At 56.0% G+C, this 8,842-nt stretch overlaps 1 long non-coding RNA gene across 1 annotated transcript; it reads right to left on the minus strand.

The window, feature by feature from the left end:
* Positions 1-1,560: 1,560 nt before the first annotated feature.
* On the minus strand, positions 1,561-5,575 carry LOC133339317 (uncharacterized). Its single transcript, XR_009754707.1, has 3 exons — positions 5,515-5,575; positions 4,975-5,041; positions 1,561-1,818 (listed from the first exon to the last, which is right to left on the minus strand). It is a non-coding gene; the product is annotated as an uncharacterized LOC133339317 (long non-coding RNA).
* Between the last annotated feature and the right edge of the window lie 3,267 nt (positions 5,576-8,842).

The raw sequence follows: 8,842 nt of genomic DNA on the forward strand, positions 1-8,842 counted from the left end.
GAGGAGGTGGAGGTGGTGGCAACTTCGCGACTCGCTGGGAGCTGATGGCGTCTCCCTCCATTGCGATTTGGTTCTCGGTGATGGCGTCGGATCGATCCGTGGATCGAGAGCAATCGATTCCTCCATGCGATAACGTTAGAATCGACTTCGATTGCAAGCCGTCGGTCGATTCTGACCTCGATTCACGATCCGCACGGAGGGGGGGGGGGTCACAGAGACCCATAGACTACAGTAGAGATAGATAATAATAAATAAATCAATATTTTTAATAAATAACATTATTAATCACGACGTGCAGTTACTTTGCTGCCTTTTTACACCTGACGTAGGCAGCTTGTGTTGCCCCCGAAACGTCGTGATTTATTATTTTATTTATATTATTTCTATTATTTTTTTATTTTCATTTTTTATTTTACGGCCAAAAACAGTTGACTATTATCTGAACCGGTCGTGGGGCCTCCCCAAGGTCAACTCGGCCTAAAAGAAGTTCCCGGTGCGGCGATCATCATCACTCCGCAGTGAGAGACAAGCGACAACCAGCTGTGCCATAGATTTATTAATAAACGACTTGAGTTCTTAGCGTGTCGGAGACACTTATTACACCTGTATGGGTCAGTGTGGTGAGTCTGTGGGTCTCTGTGTGGTGAGTCTGTGGGTCCCTGTGGTGAGTCTGTGGGTCTCTGTGTGGTGAGTCTGTGGGTCTCTGTGTGGTGAGTCTGTGGGTCTGGTGAGTCTGTGGGTCTCTGTGTGGTGAGTCTGTGGGTCTCTGTGTGGTGAGTCTGTGGGTCTCTGTGTGGTGAGTCTGTGGGTCTCTGTGTGGTGAGTCTATGGGTCTGTGTGGTGAGTCTGTGGTCTCTGTGTGGTGAGTCTATGGGTCTGTGTGGTGAGTCTGTGGGTCACTGTGTGGTGAGTCTATGGGTCTGTGTGTGAGTCTGTGGGTCTCTGTGTGGTGAGTCTACGGGTTTCTGAGTGGTGAGTCTGTGGGTCTCTGTGTGGTGAGTCTGTGGGTCTCTGTGTGAGTGAGTCTATAGGTCTGTGTGAGTGAGTCTATGGGTCTCTGTGTGAGTGAGTCTATGGGTCTCTGTGTGAGTGAGTCTATGGGTCTCTGTGTGAGTGAGTCTATGGGTCTCTGTGTGAGTGAGTCTATGGGTCTCTGTGTGATGAGTCTGTGGGTCTCTGTGTGGTGGGTCTATGGGTCTCTGTGTGGTGAGTCTATGGGTCTCTGTGTGTGAGTCTAAGGGTCTCTGTGTGGTGAGTCTACGGGTCTCTGTGTGTGAGTCTAAGGGTCTCTGTGTGGTGAGTCTACGGGTCTCTGAGTGGTGAGTCTGTGGGTCTCTGTGTGGTGAGTCTGTGGGTCTCTGTGTGGTGAGTCTGTGGATCTCTGTGTGGGTCTCTGTGTGATAAGTCTGTGGTTCTCTGTGTGGTGAGTCTGTGGGTCTCTGTGTGGTGAGTCTGTGGGTCCTCTGTGTGGCTCTCTGTGTGATGAGTCTGTGGGTCTATTTGTGGTGAGTCTATGGGTGTCTGTGTGGTGAGTCTGTGGGTCTCTGTGCGAGTCTTTGGGTCTCTGTGTGAGTACCGGACATCACACAACTAAAAGCTTGAATAAAAAGTCGGGGTGAGGGGGGTGGGTGAGAAATAACTTTTCACCATCAATATAACAACAGCAATAAGGACGGTACTACTACAGTGGCCGCCTTGCCCACAAACACACAAACTTCCGACTCCGACTCTTGACACCTCATCCTCCACCTCTTCTCCTCTTACACCTCCGTCTCCGCGTGCCGCTCCGTCATCCGCGCCGTGGCGGCCTCCTCGTCGCTGGAGGGAGCGGAGAAAGTAGGCGAGGGTGATGCGCACGTACCGGGCAGCGCGTGAGCGTGCACGGACAGTGGAACTTATTCGCGCCCGTTTCGTAGACTAAACATTTCTAATTCGGAAGACGTCACGCGACCACCGAATAAACATCGGCGGGCGTCGTCAAGGGTGGGGATCGAACCCACGACCTCCTGCGTGCCAGGCGAGGTGGTCAACATCTCTCAGTGTCTGGGATCGAACCCACGACCTCCTGTGTGCCAGGCGAGGTGGTCAACATCTCTCAGTGTCTGGGATCGAACCCACGACCTCCTGCATGCCAGGCGAGGTGGTCAACATCTCTCAGTGTCTGGCATTGAACCCACGACCTCCTGCGTGCCAGGCGAGGTGGTCAACATCTCTCAGTGTCTGGCATTGAACCCACGACCTCCTGCGTGCCAGGCGAGGTGGTCACATCTCTCAGTGTCTGGCATTGAACCCACGACCTCCTGCATGCCAGGCGAGGTGGTCAACATCTCTCAGTGTCTGGGATTGAACCCACGACCTCCTGCGTGCCAGGCGAGGTGGTCAACATCTCTCAGTGTCTGGGATTGAACCCACGACCTCCTGCGTGCCAGGCGAGGTAGTCAACATCTCTCAGTGTCCTGGGATTGAACCCACGACCTCCTGCGTGCCAGGCGAGGTGGTCAACATCTCCCAGTGTCTGGGATTGAACCCACGACCTCCTGCGTACCAGGCGAGGTAGTCAACATCTCTCAGTGTCTGGGATTGAACCCACGACCTCCTGCGTGCCAGGCGAGGTGGTCAACATCTCCCAGTGTCTGGGATTGAACCCACGACCTCCTGCGTACCAGGCGAGGTAGTCAACATCTCTCAGTGTCTGGGATTGAACCCACGACCTCCTGCGTACCAGGCGAGCTGGTCAACATCTCTCAGTGTCTGGGATTGAACCCACGACCTCCTGCGTGCCAGGCGAGGTGGTCAACATCTCCCAGTGTCTGGGATTGAACCCACGACCTCCTGCGTGCCAGGCGAGGTAGTCAACATCTCTCAGTGTCTGGGATTGAACCCACGACCTCCTGCGTGCCAGGCGAGGTGGTCAACATCTCTCAGTGTCTGGGATTGAACCCACGACCTCCTGCGTTCCAGGCGAGGTGGTCAACATCTCTCAGTGTCTGGGATTGAACCCACGACCTCCTGCGTTCCAGGCGAGGTAGTCAACATCTCTCAGTGTCTGGGATTGAACCCACGACCTCCTGCGTGCCAGGCGAGGTGGTCAACATCTCTCAGTGTCTGAGATTGAACCCACGACCTCCTGCGTGCCAGGCGAGGTGGTCAACATCTCTCAGTGTCTGGGATTGAACCCACGACCTCCTGCGTACCAGGCGAGGTGGTCAACATCTCTCAGTGTCTGTGATTGAACCCACGACCTCCTGCGTGCCAGGCGAGGTGGTCAACATCTCTCAGTGTCTGGGATTGAACCCACGACCTCCTGCATACCAGGCGAGGTGGTCAACATCTCTCAGTGTCTGGGATTGAACCCACGACCTCCTGCGTGCCAGGCGAGGTGGTCAACATCTCTCAGTGTCTGGGATTGAACCCACGACCTCCTGCGTGCCAGGCGAGGTGGTCAACATCTCCCAGTGTCTGGGATTGAACCCACGACCTCCTGCGTACCAGGCGAGGTAGTCAACATCTCTCAGTGTCTGGGATTGAACCCACGCCCTCCTGCGTACCAGGCGAGGTGGTCAACATCTCTCAGTGTCTGGGATTGAACCCACGACCTCCTGCGTGCCAGGCGAGGTGGTCAACATCTCTCAGTGTCTGGGATTGAACCCACGACCTCCTGCGTACCAGGCGAGGTGGTCAACATCTCTCAGTGTCTGAGATTGAACCCACGACCACCTGCGTGCCAAGCGAGGTGGTCAACATCTCTCAGTGTCTGGGATTGAACCCACGACCTCCTGCGTGCCAGGCGAGGTGGTCAACATCTCCCAGTGTCTGGGATTGAACCCACGACCTCCTGCGTACCAGGCGAGGTAGTCAACATCTCTCAGTGTCTGGGATTGAACCCACGACCTCCTGCGTGCCAGGCGAGGTAGTCAACATCTCTCAGTGTCTGGGATTGAACCCACGACCTCCTGCGTACCAGGCGAGGTGGTCAACATCTCTCAGTGTCTGGGATTGAACCCACGACCTCCTGCGTGCCAGGCGAGGTGGTCAACATCTCTCAGTTTCATGGATTGAACCCACGACCTCCTGCGTACCAGGCGAGGTGGTCAAGAACTCTCAGTGTCTGGGATGGTGGTGGTGGTGGCGGTGGTGATGATGGTGGTGGCGGTGGTGGCGGTGGTGGCGGCGGTGGTGGCGGTGATGGTGGCGGTGATGGTGGTGACGGTGGTGGTGATGATGATGGTGGTGGTGGTGGCGGTGGTGATGATGATGGTGGTGGTGGCGGGTGATGGTGATGATGATGATGGTGGCGGTGGCGGTGACGGTGGCGGCGGTGGTGGTGGCGGTGGTGGTGACGGTGGTGACGGTGGTGGTGATGGTGGCGGTGGTGGCGGTGGTGGCGGTGGTGGCGGTGGTGGTGGCGGTGGTGGTGACGGTGGTGGTGGTGACGATGACGGTGGTGGTGGCAGTGGTGGTGGCGGTGGTGATGATGATGGTGGTGGTGGTGATGGTGGTGGCGGTGGTGGTGACGGTGGTGGTGGTGGCGGTGGTGCTGGTGGCGATGGTGATGGTGGTGGTGATGATGATGATGGTGGTGGTGGCGGTGGTGGTGGTGATGGCGGTGGTGGTGGTGATGGTGGTGGTGACGGTGGTGGCGGTGGTGGTGATGATGATGGTGGTGGTGGCGGTGGTGTTGGTGTTGGTGGTGATGGTGTTAGTGTTGGTGGTGATGGTGTTAGTGTTGGTGGCGGTGTTGGTGATGGTGGTGGTGATGGTGGTGGTGATGATGGTGTTGGTGATGGTGGTGGTGATGGCGGTGGTGGTGGTGATGGTGGTGGTGACGGTGGTGGCGGTGGTGGTGATGATGATGGTGGTGGTGGTGGTGGTGTTGGTGGTGTTAGTGTTGGTGTTGGTGGTGATGGTGGCTGTGGTGTTGGTGGTGGTGGTGGCGATGGTGTTGGTGTTGGTGGTGTTAGTGTTGGTGGCTACCTGCACTCGGCAGAGACGGCATCTCTCTCGGGCACCAGGCTCGGGGAGCTCCCTCCTTGCTCGTCCGCTGGGGAACGAGAACATCGCGCAGAGTGCGGAGAGCAAACTCCAAATACACAGCAGCAGCAGCAGGCGTCGTCAGGGTCGTGATCGAACCCACGACCTCCCGTGTACCAGGCGAGGCAGTCAACATCTCATAGCCACCACAACGCCACCACAACGCTCACCGGCATCATCTCCGTAGCCACCACAACGCCACCACAACGCTCACCGTCAACATCTCATAGCCACCACAACGCTGACCGGCAACATCTCATAGCCACCACAATGCCACCACAACGCTCACCGTCAACATCTCATAGCCACCACAACGTCACCACAACGTCACCACAACGCCACCACAACGCTCACCGTCAACATCTCATAGCCACCACAACGCCACCACAACGCTCACCGTCAACATCTCATAGCCACCACAACGTCACCACAACGCCACCACAACGCTCACCGTCAACATCTCATAGCCACCACAACACTCACCGCCACGTTTGCCGGCACTCCGTGTGCCCCACGCGGTGCACACCACGAAGGGGAGGATCGCCAGCACCGCTATGGCCGCCATGAAGCTGATGGGGGCGCTACCGCCACCGGCGGGGAGCGTCGCCTCGTCTCCCGTAGACACCGCGGACGAGGGTCGAGAGGAGCGGGAGGTGGTGGTGGCGGTGGTGGCGGTGGTGGTGGTGGTGGCTACGGGATTGGGGACACACGCGGGGAGATACGGTGAGACGCGGGGAAACAGAGAGACACAGTGAGACAGATACAAACAGAGAGACAGAGAGAGACAGGGAGACACAGACAGAGAGACAGAGAGAGACAGACACAGACAGAGAAACAGAGAGAGAAACAGAGAGACACAGACAGAGAGACACAGTGAGACAGATACAGACAGAGAGACAGGGAGACACAGACAGAGAGACACAGTGAGACAGATACAGACAGAGAGACAGAGAGAGACAGGGAGACACAGACAGAGAGAAACAGAGAGACACAGACAGAGAGACACAGTGAGACAGATACAGACAGAGAGACAGGGAGACACAGACAGAGAGACACAGTGAGACAGATACAGACAGAGAGACAGAGAGAGAGACAGGGAGACACAGACAGAGAGACACAGTGAGACAGATACAGAGAGACAGGGAGACACAGACAGAGAGACACAGTGAGACAGATACAGACAGAGAGAGAAACAGAGAGACACAGACAGAGTGGGATGCTGAGCAGTGTTGTTGTATGAGGTTAGTGATGAGGTTTTGGTCTTCATCACTTTTCTGTCTGTCTTGTGTGCGTCTCTGTGTGTCTGTGTTTGTCTGTGTGTGGCAGTGTCTGTCCGTGTGTGTCTGTGTGTGTCTGTGGCTGTCTGTTTGTCTGTGTGTGTGGCCTGGCACAAGCGTCGTGGTGATGTCACCACCACTTAGTGGCAAATGGCGGTTGTTGTTGTCTGTGTGTGGCTGTGTGTGTCTGTCTGTGTCTGTGTGTCTGTATGTGTGTGTCTGTCTGTGTCTGTGTGTCTGTCTGTGTGTACCGTTCCGGCCTTCATAGGTGCTCGCTAACAGCACTTGCCCCTACAGTCTGTTAAGGCTATACGGGGGATCTTTATCTGCCTGTGTCTGTCTGTGTGTGTCTGTCTATGTGTGTCTGTGTGTCTATTCAACATCGCCTTGCCAGGCACACTGAGGAGAGGCTTGCGTAGCCCAAATGTGGTTTCAGGAAAGGGCGGGTCCTGCACAGATGCCATATTTTCTGTCCGTCTGCTACAGCAGAGGTGGAGGGAATTCCAACAAGACCTACATCTCTGCTTTATTGACCTGGTCAAGGCCTATGATACCATCAGTAGGCCTGGGCTCTGGGTCATTGTTCGTGCTTTTGCAGTCCCTGACCCTCTGCTCACGATTATTAAGGACCTTCGTGATGGTGAGCGGGCCCGGGTAAAACTACGTGGCTGGGAGTCAGAGCCATTCCCTTTTTACCTTGGGGTGCAACAGGGATGTCCTCTAGCTCCCACATTATTGAACATCTATTTTGACCACGTAGTTCGTGAAGCCTTCGATGGCTGTACCAGAGGAATTTCCATCTGGTACAGATACAATGGGAGGCTGATTGATGCCCAGGTGCGGTCAAGGGATGGCTCCCTATTGCTCAACCATGTTATGTATGCCGATGATCTAGTAATTGCTGCTCACTCAGAGGAGGATTTGGAGGCGCTGCTGATGAACCTGGAGCGTGCCACTAAGAGGTGGGGCCTTACCATCAGACCCACCAAAACTAAGCACCTGCCTTGGTATTTTGTACCATTGGACACTCCACCCCCACATCACCATTTGGTGATAGGGCAGTTGTGGAGAGAGTGGAGAGTTTCCCATACCTGGACAGTGTGATCATGGCCGGCTCCGGTTTAACAGCAGAGATCTCACTCCGAATCAGTCGAGCGGCAATATCTTTTCATTGGTTGTGTAACGGTGTGTGGAAGCTACCTGGTCTGTCGCTCTGCACGAAGCTTCAGATCTTCTCGGCCAAAATCATTCCCTCCCTTCTCTACGCATACGAAAAGTGGACCCCCCTAATGGAACATATTCGCCGCTTAAAAACATTAAGGCTGGCCTGCCTACGATCCATCCTGGGTTTAACCAGGCTGGATTGTGTGAGGAGCTCATAATCCTTGAAAGATCTGGACAAAGTCCCATCGGTGAGCTCCTCCGGCAGGCAAGGCTGCGTTGGCTGGGTCATGTAGACCGTATGCCCAGCCACCGCGTGCCTAAACAGCTTTTGTTCGGCCGGATAGAGGGGGGCTAAATGGGTGCGGTACTCATCCACCCACTCACTCACCCACCTACCCACTCACTCACATCACCCACCCACCCACTCACTAACTCACTCACCCACCCACCCACTCACTCACTCACTCATCCACCCACTCACTCACTCACCACTCACTCACTCACCCACTCACCCACCCACTCACACACTCACCCACTCACCCACTCACCCACTCACTCACCCACCCACTCACCCACATCACCAACCCACTTACACACTCACCAGCTCACCCACTCACCCACCCACTCACCCACCCACTCACCCACTCACTCACCCACCCACTCACCCACTCACACACTCACCCACTCACTCACCCACCCACTCACCCACTCACTCACCCACTCACTCACCCACTCACACACTCACCCACTCACTCACACACCCACTCACTCACACACTCACCCACCCACCCACTCACCCACTCACCCACTCATTCACACACCCACTCACTCACACACTCACCCACCCACCCACCCACTCACTGACACACTCACCCACCCACTCACTCACCCACCCACCCACTCACCCACCCACTCACCCACCCACTCACTGACACACTCACCCACCCACCCACTCACCCACCCACCCACTCACCCACCCACCCACCCACCCACCCACCCACTCACCCACGGCGCTGTGTGGTGGAGGGACGGAGACACACGACAGGGGAGACCACTCCCCTGTCTTCCACCGCGGGTAGTTGACTACGACTCTCACGCGGACGCAGTAGTCAGCGGCGCCTGCAGGCTGAGGCAGCGCGTGGCGGTAGCGACATCCCAGAAAGCGCTCCTGGCAGGAGCAAGCAGAGGGTCTCAGTGTGCTGGGTTACGTGGATGACACATCGGTGGTCTGGCCACACGGCAAACATGCACTGAGCGCGTTTCTAAATCATCTCAACTCGCAAAACCCATCCATCCAAACACACACACATGTACATTGGCCACGTTCTGTTTACGTGACAACCCTCACGAGTTGGCTGTGTCGGGTGGTC

This window comes from Lethenteron reissneri, unplaced genomic scaffold (assembly GCF_015708825.2).
Source record: "Lethenteron reissneri isolate LAM-NWPU_2019-01 unplaced genomic scaffold, ASM1570882v1 scaffold_1795, whole genome shotgun sequence".
Taxonomy (NCBI): Eukaryota; Metazoa; Chordata; class Hyperoartia; order Petromyzontiformes; family Petromyzontidae; genus Lethenteron; species Lethenteron reissneri.